Below are 19,753 nucleotides of genomic sequence, written 5' to 3'. Positions count from 1 at the left end.
ATGCCCTGTCTCGAGCTTGCACAGATAAGCACAAAGTTTTCATAATGGAAAAGTAGCTTTGACTTGCATTAAGCTCAATGGAACGTGACTGATTTTCCCAGAAAACTGATAGTGTAGCACTCTGAATTGATGTCTAAAATAGATGCTGGCACACTGCTCTTGACTAGCTCTGTCTTTTCTTTGACTGGTTTTAGACAACTTTTGATAGGTTATTGATGAATAAACACAGTGAGTTTTGAGACCTGGTTCTGCCAAGGAACAGGAAACCTCAGGACTCATGGAAAGTTGACCTTGAATTCTCCCACTTGAGCAATAAGTTCTCATAAATGTTCTGGGATTGTTTTGTAGCAGTGACTTCACTTGGTGAGCAGGCAGGCATGTAGCCAGTTTCAGAAAAGGTCAGCATAATCAAAAAGGGCCAGAGAGTATGTCAACTCTCAGAGATGGGCAAATGGTGTTTCTTACACCCAGTTGAAACTTATTCTGTGAAGGCATTATCTATAATTGTGTACCTCCTTGAGGACTTTGGAAATTTGGTAGGCATTCATGACTGACTGAGAGTATGCTATAATGTCTTCTGTTTCTGGCAGCTGTCTGTGAAGAGAGGTTTGTATATATCCTCTGCCACTAAATAAAATAAGAAAAAAAGTCACTCTGCAAGTTTGCATCTATCCATCAGTAAATTCCTACCCCATTGTTTTATACTCATACACCAAGCAGCATACAGTAAATTAAAAGCCAAGTATACAAGTGTAATTTTGTTTTATCGAACTCCAAAGTACACATCCTTCACACTACACTCCTTCCTATTCCTGTCATCTTCTATAAATCCAAAAGCAAGCAAATGAACAAAAGCAACCTAAACTAAAATTTAAATAATTTATAGTTTCAAAATGGAGCTAACAATTGAATTTAATATTTTATTGGACCTATCCTTTTGAGGCATAAATGCCAGCCAAGGTGAAATTACTTGAAGGCCCATCAAGACCTACATGCTCCTGATGGGTTAGAACTTTCCTCATCCAGGCCAGTGACTGCTCATACAGGACTGAAACGGGGGCATAGACAGACCTTTGGAAAACATACTACACCTCCTCTCTCTCCTTGTCTTTGGTGCTGCTTATAGCAGTGAAATGTCACAGAATATGTTTTTTGAAAAGAATGCAATTAAATGTAATTGATAAAAATAAATTCATTAGAAAAGCTGAAAATATTTGGAAATTTAACAACTGAATTTGATAACAGATCTACGAAGTTTTAATTCCAAACCATAAAATTTGTCCTTCAAAATATAATAAATAAATTTTAAGTACCCTATATATATATAAGAAATAATAAGCATAACTAAAGCATATTTAAAAACTGAATGGTAATGAAAGCACAACACATAAAAACTGAGCAATAGATATAAAAAAATGTGCTTTAAGGAAAGTTTTATAATTTTGAAGGCTTATATTAGTAAGAAAGAAATGTTTACTATCAGCTATCAAATAGTCACCTTACAAAGCTAAGAGGAAAAAGCAAATTAAAGTTACATAAGCATAAAAGCTGAATAATGAAAGAGCTGAAACTAAAGAAATGGAACAGACAAACATTACTTTAAGTTTACAAAGCTAAAAGTTGTTTCACTGAAAAAATTAATGAAATAGATAAATGCCTTGATGTACTGATTTGGAAAAAAGAGAGAGAGAATGCAAATTACAAATATCATAAATAAAAGGTTTACCATTAGTCACACTACAGGTATTAATGAATACAGGGTATCAATTTTAATATCTTCATGTCAACAAATCAATAACTGTGATGTTGGATGAATTCCCCCCAAAAAACAACCTACCAGAATTGACACAAGAAAAGTTTTTTTAAAAATGTATGTATCTCTATATCTGGTAAAGAAATTGAATTTATCCTTAGTCATTATATGATTTCCAGCAAAGAAAATTCTAAGCCCAGGTGGTTTTTCTGGTGAATCTATCAAATGTTAGAGAAAAACTAATACCAATCAGACATAAACACTTCCAGAAAGTACAGGATAGGAAAAATTTGAAATTTATTTTATGAGGCAAGCATTATTCAGACACAAAGCCAGACAGAGGAATCAAAAGAAAAGTACAGAATGATATTGCTTATCATACAATGCAGCAACTTTTAATAAAGTATCATCAAATTGAGTTCATCAATATATAAAAAGAAGACAAAACAACAAAATTATGTAGTATTTATCTCAAAAATGCCAAGTTATTTTAACTTTCAAAAATCAATCAGTATAACTTGCTATTTGAATTGAATGAAGGAGAAAAATATTCAATTTTTTCAATATATGAAGAAATTTACCTGACAAAGTTCAACAACAATTTCTAATGAAAATTCTTAGCAGACCAGGAATAGATCATATTGTCACCAAATAGGGATAATTTGACCTCATCTTTCCCAATTTGGATGCCGTTTGTTTCTTTCTCTTGCCTGATGGCTCTGGCTAGAACTTCCAATATTATGTTGAATAGAAATAGTGACAGTGGGCACCTGTGTTTGTTCTAGTTCTTAGTGGGGAATGCTTTCATATTTATGCCGTTCATTATGATGTTGGCTGTGGTTTTGTTATACACAGCTTTCTATTATTGTGAAGTAAGTTCCTTCTATGCCTAGTTTGCTGAGGGTTTTTATTATGAATAGTTGTTGCATTTTATCAAATGTTTTTTCTGCATCTATTGAGATGATCACGTGGTCTGTATTTTTACTTCTGTTTATGTGGTGAATCACATTTATTGATTTACATATGTTGAAACATCTTTGCATCCCTGGAATGTAACCCATTTGATTATGATGGATTATCTTTTTGATGTGCCACTGAATTCAGTTTGCTAATATTTTGTTGAGGATTTTTGCATCTTTGTTCACGAGGAATATTGGTCTGTATTTTTCCTTTTTTGCTGTGCCCTTTTCTGGATTTAGTATCAAGTTGATACCAGCTTCGTAGAATGAGTTAAGGAAAGTTCCTTCTTTCTTAATGTTATGGAACAGTTCCAGTTGAATGAATGAGTGCCAGTTCTTAGTGGTTTGAGCAAAATTTGGCTGTGAATGAATCCACCTGGGATGGGGATTTATTTTGTTAGGAGATTTTTATTACTGTTTCAATCTCGCTACTCATTATTGGTCTGTCCAGGATTTCTATTACTTATTTCTATTGATTCAGCCTTGGAAGGTTGTATGTTTCCAGGAATTTGTCCATGTCCTCTACATGTTCTAGTTTATGTGTGTAGAGATTTTCATAGCATTCATGGATGATATTTTATATTTCTGTGATGTCAGTTTTAATATCTCCTTTTTTTCATTTCTAATGGATCTTATTTGGCTCCTTTTTCTTCTATTTCTAGTTAATCTAGTTATTGATCAATTGATTTTGTTTACCTTTTCAAAAAAGCAGCTATTTATTTAATTGATCCTTTGTATTTATTTATTTATTTTTTGGTATCCATTTTGTTTAGTTATGCTCTGAGCTTTGTTATTTCTTTCTTTCTGCTAGCTTTGGGTTTGCTTTGTTCTTATTTTAATAGTTCCTTGAGATGTGGCATTAGGTTGTTAATTGTGATCTTTCTGGCAACAGAATAGAAGAAAATATTTGCAAACTAAACATCCTACAAATCATTGATATCCAGCATCTACAAAGAACTCAAACAAATCAGCAAGACAAAACAATAACCCCAATAAAAAGTGAGAAAAAAATGAACAGAGTTTTTTCAAAAGAAGATATACAAATAGCCAAAAAACATAGGGAAAAAATGCTATATATCACTGATCATCAGGGAAATGCAAATTAAAACCACAGTGAGGGGGGGCGGAGCAAGATGGCAGACGAATAACACCGCCAGACAGAGGGTCTCTGCAGAAAAGACCGATTCTAGCAGAAACTGGAGGAAAGAAGCAAGAAGACGAGCATACAGCGGACAAGGGCCGGAAGGAGGGGTACCTGAGACCCTGGGAGACTCCAGGGGAGGAGGCTGCGGAGGAGAACTGGAGGCTGAGACCACCGGAGCAGCCCGGAGACCAGCGGCAAGGGCACCACCTAACGCCTCAGAAACTAAACAAGGTGTGTGAATACCCAAACAATAACCTAAGGAAAGAAACAACAACTGATCGACATGGGAAGAAATCAGCGAAAGAACTCAGGAAATATGAAGAACCAAACGGAAAACACACCCCCAAGGAGGAGCACCAGCCCCCTAGAAATGGACACCGACCAAAATCAGGCAATCAATATGACAGAAAAGGAATTTCGTATGTGGATCATAAGAACACTCACCCAGCTGCAACAACAACTCAATAACCAACACAAAGAAAACACAAAAAACCTCCAAGAAATGGAACAAAGGTTCAACAAAGAGATTGACACAGTGAAGAAAACTTTAACCGAAGTCCTGGAGATGAAGAATCAACTCAGAGAACTACAAAATACTGTGGAAAGTCTCAAGAACAGGGTAGATCAAGCAGAAGAAAGAATCTCAGAGCTTGAAGATAACACCTTCCAATTAAATAAATCAGTCACAGAAATACAGCAGAGAAACAAGAGAAAAGACCAAAGCCTACAAGAGCTGTGGGATTATGTGAAAAAACCTAACGTGAGGGTCATAGGTTTAGCTGAAGGGGAGTAAGACAACACTCAAGGGCTGGACAAGCTTTTTGAAGATATAATAGAGGAAAATTTCCCAGGCCTTGCTCAAAATCTCGATATACAAGTTCAAGAAGCCCAGAGGACCCCTGGGAGATTCAATGCAAACAGGAAGACGTCACGTCATGCAGTCATCAGACTGACCAAAGTATCAACTAAAGAGGCCCTTCTAAGAGCTGTAAGACAAAAGAAGCAAGTGACATACAAGGGAAAGCCAATTCGAATAACATCAGACTTCTCTAATGAGACTTTACAAGCAAGGAGAGACTGGGGCCCCATTCTCACTCTTTTGAAACAAAACAATGCCCAGCCTAGAATATTATTCCCTGCAAAACTAAGCTTCATATATGAAGGAGAAATAAAAACATTCTCAGACAAGCAAAGGCTCAGAGAATTCACCAAGACAAGACCAGCCCTACAAGAAGTACTTAAAACAGCGTTATGCACAGAACATCATAATAATAATCCACGGATATAAAAACAACCAAAACCCAAAGATATTAAAGGCCAGATATTACAATGGCTCAAGACACAAATCATAGCAACAACATCCAACCCAACAGAATGATCAGTAATCTACCTTACCTATCAGTTCTCTCAATAAATGTGAATGGCTTAAACTCTCCACTCAAGAGACATAGGCTGGCTGAATGGATAAGAAAATACAGGCCAAGTATATGCTGTCTTCAGGAAACACATTTAACCTGCAAGGATGCACATAGACTAAAAATAAAAGGGTGGAGATCAATATTCCAAGCAAATAGAAGCCAAAAGAAGGCTGGTGTGGCAGTTCTAATTTCAGACGATTTAGTTTTTAAACCAACAAAAGTAGTAAAAGACAAAGAGGGTCATTATATAATGGTGAAGGGCACAGTCCAACAAGAAGAGATAACAATTTTAAATATATATGCACCCAACTTAGGTGCACCCAGATTCATAAAGCAAACCTTACTGGAGCTAAGCAAATGGATTAATAGCAACTCCATAATCGCCGGGGATTTCAACACCCCACTGACGGCACGAGACAGATCCTCCAAACAGAAAATTAATAAAGAAATAATGGACTTAAACAAAACTCTAGAACAATTGGGTCTGACAGACATCTACAGAACATTCTACCCAAAATCCACTGAATATACGTTCTTCTCATCAGCTCACGGGACATTCTCTAAGATTGACCATATCCTAGGACACAAAGAAAATCTCAAGAAATTTAAAAAAATAGAAATCATACCATGTACCTTCTCAGATCACAGTGGAATAAAACTAGAAATCAACCCTAACAGAAACTCACATTTCTACACAAAAACGTGGAAATTAAACAACCTCCTACTAAATGATTACTTCGTAAATGAAGAAATCAAGACGGAAATAAAAAACTTCTATGAAGAAAACGACAATGGAGAGACAAGTTATCAACTCCTCTGGGACACAGCTAAAGCAGTTCTGAGAGGAAAGTTTATCTCCATAAATGCCTATAGCCAAAAGGCAAGAAGATCACAAATAGACAATCTAATGAAACGACTCAAAGAGCTGGAAAAAGAAGAACAGACCAACCCCAAACCCAGCAGAAGAAGTAAAATCAACAAGATCAAATCAGAACTAAACGAAACTGAAAACAGGAAAGCTATTCAGGAGATTAATAAAACAAAAAGTTGGTTCTTTGAAAAAATAAACAAGATTGACACGCCATTGGCTAAGCTAACGAAAAGCAGAAAAGAGAAATCTCTAATAAGCTCCATCAGGAATAAAAAAGGAGATATCACAACTGATCCCAAAGAGATACAAGATACAATTTATGAATACTACAAAAATCTTTATGCACACAAACTGGAAAATGTGGAGGAAATGGACAAATTTCTAGAAACACACAGCCTCCCTAGGCTCAACCAGGAAGAAATAGATTCCCTGAACAGACCAATCTCAACAGCTGAAATAGAAACAGCAATTAAAAATCTCCCTAAAAAGAAAAGTCCCGGTCCAGATGGCTTCACACCTGAATTTTACCATACTTACAAAGAAGAACTAGTACCTATCTTGCAGAAACTATTCCACAACATCGAGAAGAACGAACCCTCCCCGACACCTTTTATGAAGCGAATATTACTCTGATACCAAAACCAGGAAAGGATGCAACAAAAAAAGAAAACTACAGACCAATATCCCTAATGAATATAGATGCAAAAATTTTCAACAAAATCTTAGCTAACCGAATCCAGACACTTATCAAAAAAATAATCCACCACGACCAAGTGGGCTTCATCCCAGGGATGCAGGGATGGTTCAACATACGTAAATCTATAAATGCAATTCACCACATAAACAGAAGCAAAAACAAAGACCACATGATTCTTTCAATAGATGCAGAAAAAGCTTTTGACAAAATTCAACACCCTTTCATGATACGAACACTTAAGAAAATAGGCATAGAAGGGACATACCTAAAAATGATACAAGCCATATATGACAGACCCATAGCCAACATCATACTAAATGGGGAAAGATTGAAATCATTCCCACTTAGAACTGGAACCAGACAAGGCTGCCCACTATCTCCACTTCTGTTCAACATAGTGCTGGAAGTCTTGGCTACAGCAATCAGACAGGAAAATGGAATCAAAGGTATCCAAATAGGGGCAGAAGAGATCAAACTTTCACTGTTTGCTGATGATATGATATTGTATCTAGAGAACCCCAAGGATTCAACCAAGAAACTCCTGGAACTGCTCAATGAATTTAGTAAAGTCTCAGGATACAAAATCAATACACAGAAATCAGAGGCATTCATATATGCCAACAACAATCTAATTGAGAACCAAATCAAAGACTCAATTCCCTTCACAATAGCAACAAAGAAATTAAAGTACCTAGGAATATATTTAACCAAAGAGGTAAAAGACCTCTACAGGGAGAACTATGAAACACTGAGGAAAGAAATAGCAGAGGATGTAAACAGATGGAAACCCATACCATGCTCGTGGATCGGCAGACTCAATATCATCAAAATGTCTATACTACCCAAACTGATCTACAGATTCAATGCAATACCTATTAAAATCCCATCAGCATTCTTCACAGATATAGAAAAAATAATTTTACGCTTCGTATGGAACCAAAGAAGACCCCGAATATCAAGAGCAATTCTAGGCAACAAAAACAAAATGGGAGGCATTAATATGCCAGATATCAAACTATACTACAAAGCTGTAGTAATTAAAACAATATGGTATTGGCACAAAAACAGGAATATTGACCAGTGGAACAGATGTGAGAATCCTGATATAAAACCATCCTCATATAGCCATCTCATCTTTGACAAAGCAGACAAAAACATACGCTGGGGAAAAGAATCCCTCTTCAATAAATGGTGCTGGGAAAACTGGATAGCCACCTGTAGAAGGCTAAAACAGGACCCACACCTTTCACCTCTCACAAAAACCAACTCACGCTGGATAACAGACTTAAACCTAAGATATGAAACTATTAGAACTCTAGAGGAAAAAGTTGGAAACACTCTCCTAGACATCAGCGTGGGCAAAGAGTTTATGAAGAAGTCCCCAAAGGCAATCACAGCAGCAACAAAAATAAATAAATGGGACATGATCAAACTACAAAGCTTCTGCACAGCCAAAGAAATAGTCATGAAAGTAAACAGACAACCTACAGAATGGGAGAAAATTTTTGCATCCTATGCATCCGATAAGGGACTGATAACTAGAATATACTTAGAACTCACGAAAATTAGGAAGAAAAAATCAAATAACCCCATTAAAAAGTGGGCAAAGGACTTGAACAGAAATTTTTCTAAAGAAGACAGAAGAATGGCCAACAAACATATGAAGAAATGCTCAACATCTCTAATCATCAGGGAAATGCAAATCAAAACCACAATGAGATATCATTTAACCCCAGTGATAATGGCCTTTATCAAAAAATCTCCAAACAATAAATGCTGGCGTGGTTGCGGAGAGAGAGGAACACTCCTACACTGCTAGTGGGACTGCAAACTAGTTCAACCTCTGTGGAAAGCAATATGGAGATACCTTAAAGCGATACAAGTGAATCTACCATTTGATCCAGCAATCCCGTTGCTGGGCATCTACCCAAATGATCCAGTGACACTCTACAAAAAAGACACCTGCACTCGAATGTTTATAGCAGCACAATTCATAATTGCAAGGCTGTGGAAACAGCCCAAGTGCCCATCAATCAAAGAATGGATTAATAAAATGTGGTATATGTACACCATGGAGTACTATTCAGCTCTAAGAAACAATGGTGATATAGCACATCTTATATTTTCCTGGTTAGAGCTGGAACCCATACTACTAAGTGAAGTATCCCAAGAATGGAAAAACAAGCACCAGATATATTCTCCAGCAAACTGGTATTAACTGAGTAGCACCTAAGTGGACACATAGGTGCTACAGTAATAGGGTATTGGGCAGGTGGGAGGGGGGAGGGGGGTGGGTATATACATACATAGTGAGTGAGATGTGCACCATCTGGGGGATGGTCATAATGGAGACTCAGACTTTTGGGGGGAGGGGGGAAATGGGCATTTATTGAAACCTTAAAATCTGTACCCCCATAATATGCCAAAATAAAAAAAATAATTAAAAAAAAAATAAAAAAAAACCACAGTGAGATACCGCCTTACCCCATTAGAATGGCCATTATTAAAAAGACAAAAAACACCAGATGTTGACATGGATAAGTGAAAAAGAAACATTTATACACTGTTGTTGGGACTGTAAATTAGTACAACCTCTATGGAAATCTGTATGGAAAGTCCCCAAAGAACTAAAATTAGACCTACCATTTGATCCAGCAATCCCACAAATGAGTATCTATCCAAAGGAAAAGAAGTCATTATATCAAAAATATACCTGTATCTTGTATATTTACTGTAGCACAATTCATAATTGCAAAGATATAGAATCAATCTAAAGGTCCATCAATTACTGGGTGAATAAAAATGTGGTATATATATATGTGTGTGTGTATATATAAATGTGTGTATATATAAATACATTATATATATATATATGTGGTGTGTGTGTTTGTATATATATACACATATACATACCATGGAATACTACTCAGCCATAAATAGGAATAAAATAATGTCATTTGTAGCAACTTGGATGGAACTGGAGGATATCATCCTAAGTAAAGTATCTCATGTATGGAAAAGCAAATACCACATGTTCTCACTAATAAGTGGGAGCTAAACATGGTCATAAAGTGGTGTAAAAGACATTGGAAACTAAGAATGTGGAGAGTGAGAAGGGAGTGTGGGATAAAACTTACCTATTGAGTACAATGTACACTATTCTGAAGAAGGGCACACTAAAAGCCCTGATTTCAACAGTATGCAATTTAGCCATGTAACAAGACCACCTGTACCCACATATTTTGAAATAAAAAATTAGTAAAAAAAAAAAGGAGCATAAAAACTAGGAATGGAAGAATATTTTCTGAATTTAATAAAGGGCATCTATAAAACAACATGAAAGACAAAACCTAATGTTAAGATCATACTTAATAGCGATATATTGGATGGTTTTCTTAAAAAATTGGGAGTAAGGCAGGGATATTAACTCTCTCTTTATTCACGAAGGTACTGGAAATTCTAGCCTATACTATAGGGCAAGAAAAAGAAGTTAGAGATATAGACACTGAAAAAAACCTGCCTTTTTCATAGGTGGTATATTATACATAAAAAATTATAAAGAACCTACAAAAATTACTAGAACTAATAAAATAATCAAAGTTCCAGAAAATGAGGTAATTATATAAGACATGCTCAAAGAAGTTATAAATATTAAAATAAAATGTCTATGTTCACCAATATAAAAACACTAGAAACTATAAAACTCAAAGGGCTTATAAAACAGTAGTAACACAACAGAGAATACAAAGCCACTAGGTAACAACATGATGACTGGACCAATATCTTACATATCGACATTGAATGTACATGTTCTAAATGCCCCATGTAAAATATATAGATTGGCAGAATAAATAAAAATATCAAAATCCAAATATCTGGTGCATTCAATAAATTTACTTAACTTCTAAATGTTTTTACAGACTCAAGGTAAAGGGATGGAAAAAAAAATTCCATACAAATGAAAACAAAAGTGAGCAGAATAGTTATTTTTATATATGATAAACTGAACTTCAAGTCAACAACCATTAAAAAAGGACAAAGAAAATCATCATGTAATGATAGAGAGATCAATTCAACAAGAAGATATAACAATTCTAAATATATATGCAACAAATATCAGAGCTCCCAGATTCATAAAACAAATACTACTAGAACTAAGAAGAGACAAAGAAACACAAAAATAGTGTGGGAATTCAACACTCCACTGACATCACTAGATACATCATCAAGGCAGAAAGTCCACAAAGAAACAGTAAACTTAAATAGGACTCCAGAGCAAGTGGACCTAACATATTTGCAGAACATTTTATGCCAAAACTATAGAATGTATATTCTTCTCATCAGCACATGAAACATTCTACAAATAGAACATATCATATGCCACAAAACAAGTCTCAGTAAATTTTTAAAAATCAAAATCATATCAAGATCTTTTCAGATCATAGTGAACTAAAACAAGAAATCAATTCCAAGAGGAACATTCATAACTGTACAATTACATGGAAATTAAATAACCTGCTCCTAAATGATCTTTGAGGTAACAATGATATCAAGATGGAAATTTCAAAAATTTTCAAAATGAATGATAACAGGAATACAAGTTATCAAAATTTCTGGGGTACAGAAAAAGCAATAGTAAGATGAAATTTTATAACAATAAATGCCTAGATCAAAGAGAAAGAAAGATAAAAAATTATTGTCATACCTCAAGGAACCATAAAAGCAGAAACAAACCAAATCAAGCCTAGCATAAGAAAAGAATTAACAAAGATCAGAGCAGAAGTGAATGAAATTGAAACAAACAAACAAAAACCCACAAAGGAGTGATTAAACAAAAAGCTGATTATTTGAAAAGATAAAGAAAATTGATAGGTCACTAGCCAAATTAACTCAGAAAAGAAGTGAGATGATTCAAATAAGCTAAATCTGAAGAGAAAATGGAGACATTACCATTAATACCACAGAACTACAGAATATCACTTGAGACTACTATGGATACCTCTGTGCACACAAACTAAAAAATCTACAGAAAATGGACATATTCCTTGAAACATATAACACCCACCTCCCCAAACTAAAATCTGTAAGAAGTAGAAATCTTGAACAGACCAATGACAAGTAGTGACATTAAATTAATTACAATCTCCCATTATCATCAACAACAATAGCAACAACAAAAAGCCCAAGAAGAGGTAGACTCACAAATGATTTCTACCAGAAGTTCAAGAAAAACTGATACCAATACTAATGAAATTATTCCAAAAGACTGAGAAGTAAGGAATCCTAATTAACTCATTCTGTGAAGCCAGTATCACCAAGATACCAAAGCTAGGAAAGGGCACAACACAAAATGGAAAGTACAGGCCCATACAGCTGATGAAAACAGATGTAAAAATCCTCAAGAAAGTGCTAACAAACTGAATTCAGCAGCACATCAAAAAGACAGCCCATAGTCAAAGAGATTTCTTCCCAGCGGTGCTAGGATGGTTCAATATTCACAAATCAATAAATGTGATTCACCACATAAACAGAATTAAAAACAAAGCCATATAATCATTTCAATAGAAGCAGAAAAAGCATTTGGTAAAATCCAGCATCCCTTAATGATAAAAATCCTTAATAAATTAGTCATAGAACAAAAATGCTTCAAAATAATAAAAACCATATATAAGAAATTCACAGTCAACTTCATACTGAATGAGGAAAAGTTGAAAACTGGAATAAGACAAGGATCTCCATTTTCATCACTTCTTTCAACATAGTACTGGAAGTCCTAGCCAGAGAAATCAACCAAGGGAATAAAATAAAGAGCATCTAAGTTAGAATAGAGAAAGTCAAGCTATCTTTGCTTGCTGACGATATAATCTTATACCTAGAAAGCCCTAAAGATTCCACCAAAAGACTCTTCAAATTGAAAAATAAATTCAGCAAAGTCTCAGTTTATAAAATCAATATACAAAAATCAGTAGTATTTCTATATATTACTAATGGTCAAGGTGAGAGTCAAATAAAGCACTCAATACCATTAAATACAGCTGAATGAAAATAAAATACCCGAGAATGTACTTAACAAAAGGAGTGACAATTCTCTTCAAGGAGAACTACAAAACACTGACGAAAGAAATAACAGATAATACAAACAAATGGGAAAACATCCCATGCTCATAGATTGGTAAAATCAACATTGTTAAAATGTACATAATGCTAAAGTGATTCACAGATTCAATAAAATTCCCATCCAAATACCAATGTCATATTTCACAGATATAGAAAAAATGTTGTGCTTCATTTGGAACCAAAATAGAATCTGGACAGCCAAACCAATCTTAAGTAAAAAGAATAAATCTGAAGGCGTCACATTACCTGACTTTAAGAGTATTGTAACTAAAACAGCATAGCCCTGGTACAAAAAGGAGACACATAGACCAAGTGAACAGAATAGAGAACCCCAAAATAAAGCCAAATATCTACAACCAAACAATCTTAAACAAAACAGACAAAAACCTACACCAGGGAAAGGACATCCTATTTAACAAATTATTGGGAAAATTGCATGGCCATTTGCAGGAAAGGGAAACTGGATACCTATCTCTCACCACATACAAAAATTAACTCAAGATGGATTAAAAACTTAAATGTAAGGCATGAAACCATAAAAATTCTGGAAGAAAACCTTGAAAAAACTCTCTGGACATTGTTCTAGGCAAAGAATTTGTGACTAAAGCTCCAAAAGCAAATTCAACAATCACAAAAATAATTGCATAGGTCTTAGTTATACTTAAAAGCTTTTGCACAACCAAGAATAAAATAATTAACAGAGTAAATGACATCCTTCAGAATGGGAGAAAATATTCACAAACTATACATCTGGGAAAGGCATAATATCCAGAATCTACAAAGATCTCAAACAAATAAGCAAGAAAAAAACAAACAATTCTTTTAAAAAGTGGACAAAACTCACGAATAGTTTTTCAAAAGAAGATAGACAAATGGCCAGCAAACATCTGTAGAAATGCTCAACATCACTAATCATCAGGGAAATTCAAGTTAAAACCACAAGGAGATACCACCTTACCCTGTCAGAATGGCTGTTATTCAAAAGTAAAAAATTAGTAGATGCTGACATGGATGCAGAGAGAATCAAATGCTTATGTGTTGGTGGGACTGAAAATCAGTACTACCTCTATGGAAAACAGTATGACGATTTCTCAAAGAAATATATGTAGACTTCCTATTTGACTCAGCAATCCTACTACTGTATATCTACTCAAAGGAAAATAGGTCATTTTTATCAAAAATACACCTGCACTCAAATATTTATTCCAGCACAGTTCACAATTGCAAAGGTGTGGAATCAAACTAAGTGCCCATAAATTAATGAATGAATTAGGAAACTGTGGCATATATACCCGATGGTACACTGCTCAGCCATAAAAAGGAATGAAATAGTGTCTTCTGCAGAAACTTGGATGGAATTGGAGACGATTATCCTAAGTGAAATATCTTAGGATTGGGGGGAAAAAAAGACACCACATGCACAAACACAAATATGTGTAAATACCACCATATTACTCACCATGAATTGGGAGCTAATCAATGGGCACATGCTGGCACAAAGAGATGTAAAGGTCATAGGAAATCAAGTAGGGAGAGAGGGAAGAGTGGAAGGGTAAAAACCTACCTATCAGGTAGAATGAACACTATTCTGGTGATAGGCACACTAAAGGATCCAACTTAAGCATTATATAATGTACCCATGTAACAAAGTAATTTGTACCCTCATAATATTTTGCAATAAATTTTTAAACACTGGGCAAACGACATGTATAGACATTTTTCAAAAGAAGATATACCAATGGCCAACAAACATGAAAAAAATGCTCAACAACACTTATCATCATGGAAATACAAATTAAAACCACTATGAAATGCCACCTCACCCCTGTCAGAATGGTCATAATTAAAGAGTCAAAAAACAATAGATGGCACGGATGTGTTGAGAAGAGAACACTTTCACACTATTGGTGAGAATGCAGGTTAGTACAAACTCCATGGAAAGCAATATAGAGATTTATTCAAAAGCGTGAAGTTGATCTCCCATTCAATCCTAAAATCTGACTACTGGGTATATACCCTCAGGAAAAGAAGTCATTATATCAAAAAGATACCTGCACTCTTACATTTATCGCAGCACAATTCACAATTGCAAAGATATGGAATCAGCTGATATGCCCATCAACTGATAAGTGGATGCAGAAAATGAAGTACGTATATACCATGGAATACTACTCAACCATAGAAAGGAATGAAATAACGTCTTTCGCAGCAACTTGGATGGAATTGGAGATCATTATCCTAAGTGAACTAACTCAGGAGTGGAAAACCAAATATTGCATGTTTTCAGTTATAAGTGGCAGCTAAGCTGTGGGTATGCAGGGGCATACAGAGTGGTATAATGCACATTGGAGACTCAAAGGGGGAGGGTGGCAGGGGAGTGAGGTATGGAAAATTACCTATTGGGTACCATATATACTGTTTGGGTGATGGGTATGCTAAAAACCCAGATTTAACTTCTATACAATTCATCCATGTAACCAAAACCCACTGTGTCCCTAAATTTATTGAAATAAACACAAGCAAAGAAAATCTAGAAGTTCACAGCTCAACCTGAAGTTAATGGAATGCAAGTTTCCTGATTTAAGACAATTCCTCTTTCTATTGTTGCCTAAGTCAATGGATTGCCCTGTTGTCTATCATGGTATAAGTTGCAGCCTAATTCAATAGATTGCCTTGTTGTCCATTTTTAGTTTGCTTACGTTGGTGTTCACTTATAAAGTACGTTGCTCCATAAAAGATTAAAAAGAGAAACCTCAAAAATGTATAGGTCATTCTCTCAGCAGACCCACCTTTGTTTCCTCCTAGGCTCCTGGCCCCTTCTTACAGGACATGCTGTCTACAAGTAACTTGAGAGATTTGGAGGGGACATACTTTAAGAGATTTCAATGCAATTATTTGTTTTAAATAGCTGCCTGAAATCCTTAAAGCTCATTCCTTTTAATACAATTCTAACAAGACCTTTAAACTTCATGTCTTTGTCAGCTTTCTTTTTTCTTAATTACAGATATAGGACCCCTTTTATTCCTTATTTACATATTTGTTTTCTTTAATGAATATAATGCCAACTTGCCAAATTCTTTTCTATTCCCTTTTATTCTGTACTTTTCCCCAGCCCTCACCTTTTCTAGTTAGATTAATCATGCCATGGAACTACATCAAACAGCTTCTCTATGTAATTATTTAACTGTTATATTTTGCCTTAGACCATCTTAGAATATGTCTCTGGATACTTTTTATACACTTTTTATTATAGTTATTTTTATACACTTATCTAGATATTTTTAGGTAGGAATATTTTAGAAAATTAAAATACAATTCAGCCAGATTCTGTCTTTCAGATCACACATCTGTATTACATCACCACCAAATACTCACACACATTTAAATGATATTTCAGCTAACTTAGACCTTTTGCCTTCAGCATTACAGCTCCCCATAGACTACTGTCTGATTTCACAGATAGTTGAGCCACACATTCAATCCTACACACCTTTAGATAAACAGAAATCAGTAGTATCTATCTAGTAATTAGACTAAAGGGGCCTCAACCCCAACATTGATTAGTTTTTTTATTATTTCCCTCAATATGTGGATGTGTTTGATCCTTTGTCTCTGGGCTTGATTTGCTGATAGAAAAGAGAATGATTTCTCCCTTTATGAAAAAAGACCCTATCCAACTCTGAAGGTTGGTCAGTGTATGCCTAAATGAGACATAAGCTTCACTCATAGCCCAGGCTTTTTATTTAAATTTTCAATGATTTACCATATCATAGTAACTGGCATTGTCTAGGGCACTTATGTTGTTTTTCCCCTATTGCTGCAATGTTAAATGATGACCTTGACAGCCAAAAGTCTTTAAAACTATACATATTTAGGATCTTAGCACAGTGGTGGTGTTGAAGGCCATTGAAGCATTCGGGCAAGTAATGCTTAGTATGGGAACAAAGGATTGATGATGCAGAAAAGTAGAATTCTTTTACCTGGGATGAAATAACATAAATTGCCTGATAGGACCAGAGAGGGTGATTTCTACTCTAAGGTTCACTTGTCTCTCTTTTGAGCAAGAATAAAATTCATTTAAAAATATCAGTAATTTCCTAGAATTTTTTTTTTTCATTTAGCTTTAAGCCAGACTAGACTTCTGGGTTGTCTGCCATATTTTCATTTTTTGAGACAGAGTCTCGCTTTGTTGCCCAGGCTAGAGTGAGTGCTGTGGCATCAGCCTAGCTCACAGCAACCTCAAACTCCTGGGCTCAAGCGATCCTTCTGCCTCAGCCTGCCGAGTAGCTGGGACTACAGGCATGCACCACCATGCCTGGCTAATTTTTTTCTATATATATTAGTTGGCCAATTAATTTCTTTTTACTTATAGTAGAGACGGGGTCTCACTCTTGCTCAGGCTTGTTTTGAACTCCTGATCTCGAGCAATTCACCCGCCTTGGCCTTCCAGAGTGCTAGGATTACAGGTGTGAGCCACCGCGCCCGGCCACCATGTTTTCATTTTTCCCAAACTTTTGCTTTAGTGTTTTCTTGTCAACTAATGTCAAGAAAAATAACTAAATAGAAAAAAAAAGAAGTAAAAAAGAATAGAATAACAACAACCGAAATAAACAAATAAACATATTTAGTATTTGAGGGGATGAACAGGAAAAATCATTCTACTGATGCATATAGTTAAGCAGGAATTAAGTTAGGCAAAGATTGTCATGTCTTTTAGAAGGCACTGGAGTTGAGGAGTTGAAAAGAAGATAAAATATAGAGAAGATGAGTGGAGATGAGGTACACAATTATGCTACACATAATGATGTTTCTGTCAAAGATGAACTTCATATACAACAGTGGTTGTACGTTTTCTATGTATCAATATGTTTAAATAACACAATACTTAGCATTGTGTAACAGTTGCTTATAGCACTCAGAAAAGAAACATACTGTACAGGTTTGCAGTCTAGAAGCAATAGGTCATACCATATAGCCTAGGTGTGTAGCAGTCTATACCGTCTACATAGGTATAAGTACACTCTATGATATTTGCACAATATGAAATAGCCTAAAGACACATTTCTCAGACACATTCCCATTTTTAAGTGGCATGACTGTATTTTAAGTTAAGGAATGCATGGATATAACTGTGGACTCAGAAGGATGTGAAAAGAGGAAGTGAGGGTTCCTTGAGAGAAGAAGTGTCGAGGGTGGAAGAAAAGTGAGAGAGAAAATGACAGAGTTAGTTAAAACGATGTTAATAAATAACAGCTCTACTTTACAAGATAAATTGTTGTATTGCTTCTCTTGGGAAACAGCAGCTGCTCCTTCCTCTTTTAAATTTGACTTATATAGTGCTTTGTTAGCAAATTTAATTTACAATATTGCTAACATTACATTGTGGGGATGAGTTCTCCTAATATACTCTAACTAATGGGCTCTCTTCTAGATAAGATTTAACATTTGCTTATCTAACTAATATAAAGATTGTTGTCTACTTAAAGTGAATATAAGTTGATGCTTGGACATTGGCCAATAAACAAATTCACCACAAACAACCCTACAACCCCGCCCTCCTTCAGAAAGCTTAACATATCCAGTTTCTAGCTTAGTGCTAACAATGAAAAATTCTGAGTTGAATATTGGTATAAAATATGAATCATTTGTGATATTTAAAAACAGTTTATCTTTGGTGCTGGAGTATTTTGGGTACTATGTTTAGGAATAGAAACTTTGTGTCCTCTGGTTACTGATTGAAGGAAATGGACTTTATGGAAATCAATATTCAAACTTAGAGCCTGTCTTCTCAAAAAGAAGTATAAAAATTAATGATCATTTTCTTTCAGAAACTTAGTCTTGCCAACATTAGTGACAGTACTACTAACTCTCAATAAAGTAAATAAATTCAGAATATGAAATGTCTTTGCTATAATTTTTAAGATTCTCTCAATAAATTGTTCATATGTGATACTTTTATTCCAGATTATGCCAGAATTGTATCTTCAGTAGTAAATTCACATGTAAAATAATTTGTAACAAAAATTATTCTAGACCAGAATAAAATGAGTAACAGATGGGTTTTTTATTTTTCTCTATAGACTCCCTCACCTCTTTATCACCTTAATACCTTGTGTCCTTCTGATGACTGCATTGCTTCCAAGGAACTACACATTTCCTTGCACATACCAGTTAGGTAGCTAATTATATATACACACACACACACACACACACACATATATATACATACATATACTTATATACATGCATACACACACACACACACATAAATACCATATACACCCAAGGTATACCCAAGAATACCTATATACCTGTATCTATCCTTCTATTTCTCTCATAGTCACAAAAGTTGAACAAGCTGTGTTCAACAATCTCAGTCTAAATTATACAAAAGTTTGAAAGTATAGTAAAGGATGGGAAAGTTCAAGCGTTTACATTTAACAACTATCTCCAAGTTTGAACACAATGACAAATATAATAATCTTACATCAAGGACCAAAAGGCTATTTTATTAGCATTCGACTTTTCCCAGATTCTGTCTCATCAGTCTCTTCAAGAACCCTGATCATGGTTGTAGAAATTGTTTAAGATCTAAATACATGTAAGTGTCTATTCTTTAGGGATGTGTCAGAGTCAACTATGTAAGTAAAATCTGTACTTATTCCAGAATGGTCTCTACTTATTCAGGGAAGTTTGAGAATTGCCCATAATAAATGCAAGTAATTAAGTTACAAAGATAAATGGAATAGAATGGTCAAAGCACAGCAATTAAAGAAAGAGGAATAAAGAAAATA

This window comes from Microcebus murinus, chromosome 5 (genome assembly GCF_040939455.1).
Source record: "Microcebus murinus isolate Inina chromosome 5, M.murinus_Inina_mat1.0, whole genome shotgun sequence".
Classification (NCBI taxonomy): Eukaryota; Metazoa; Chordata; class Mammalia; order Primates; family Cheirogaleidae; genus Microcebus; species Microcebus murinus.
This window is presented reverse-complemented; position numbering follows the sequence as displayed.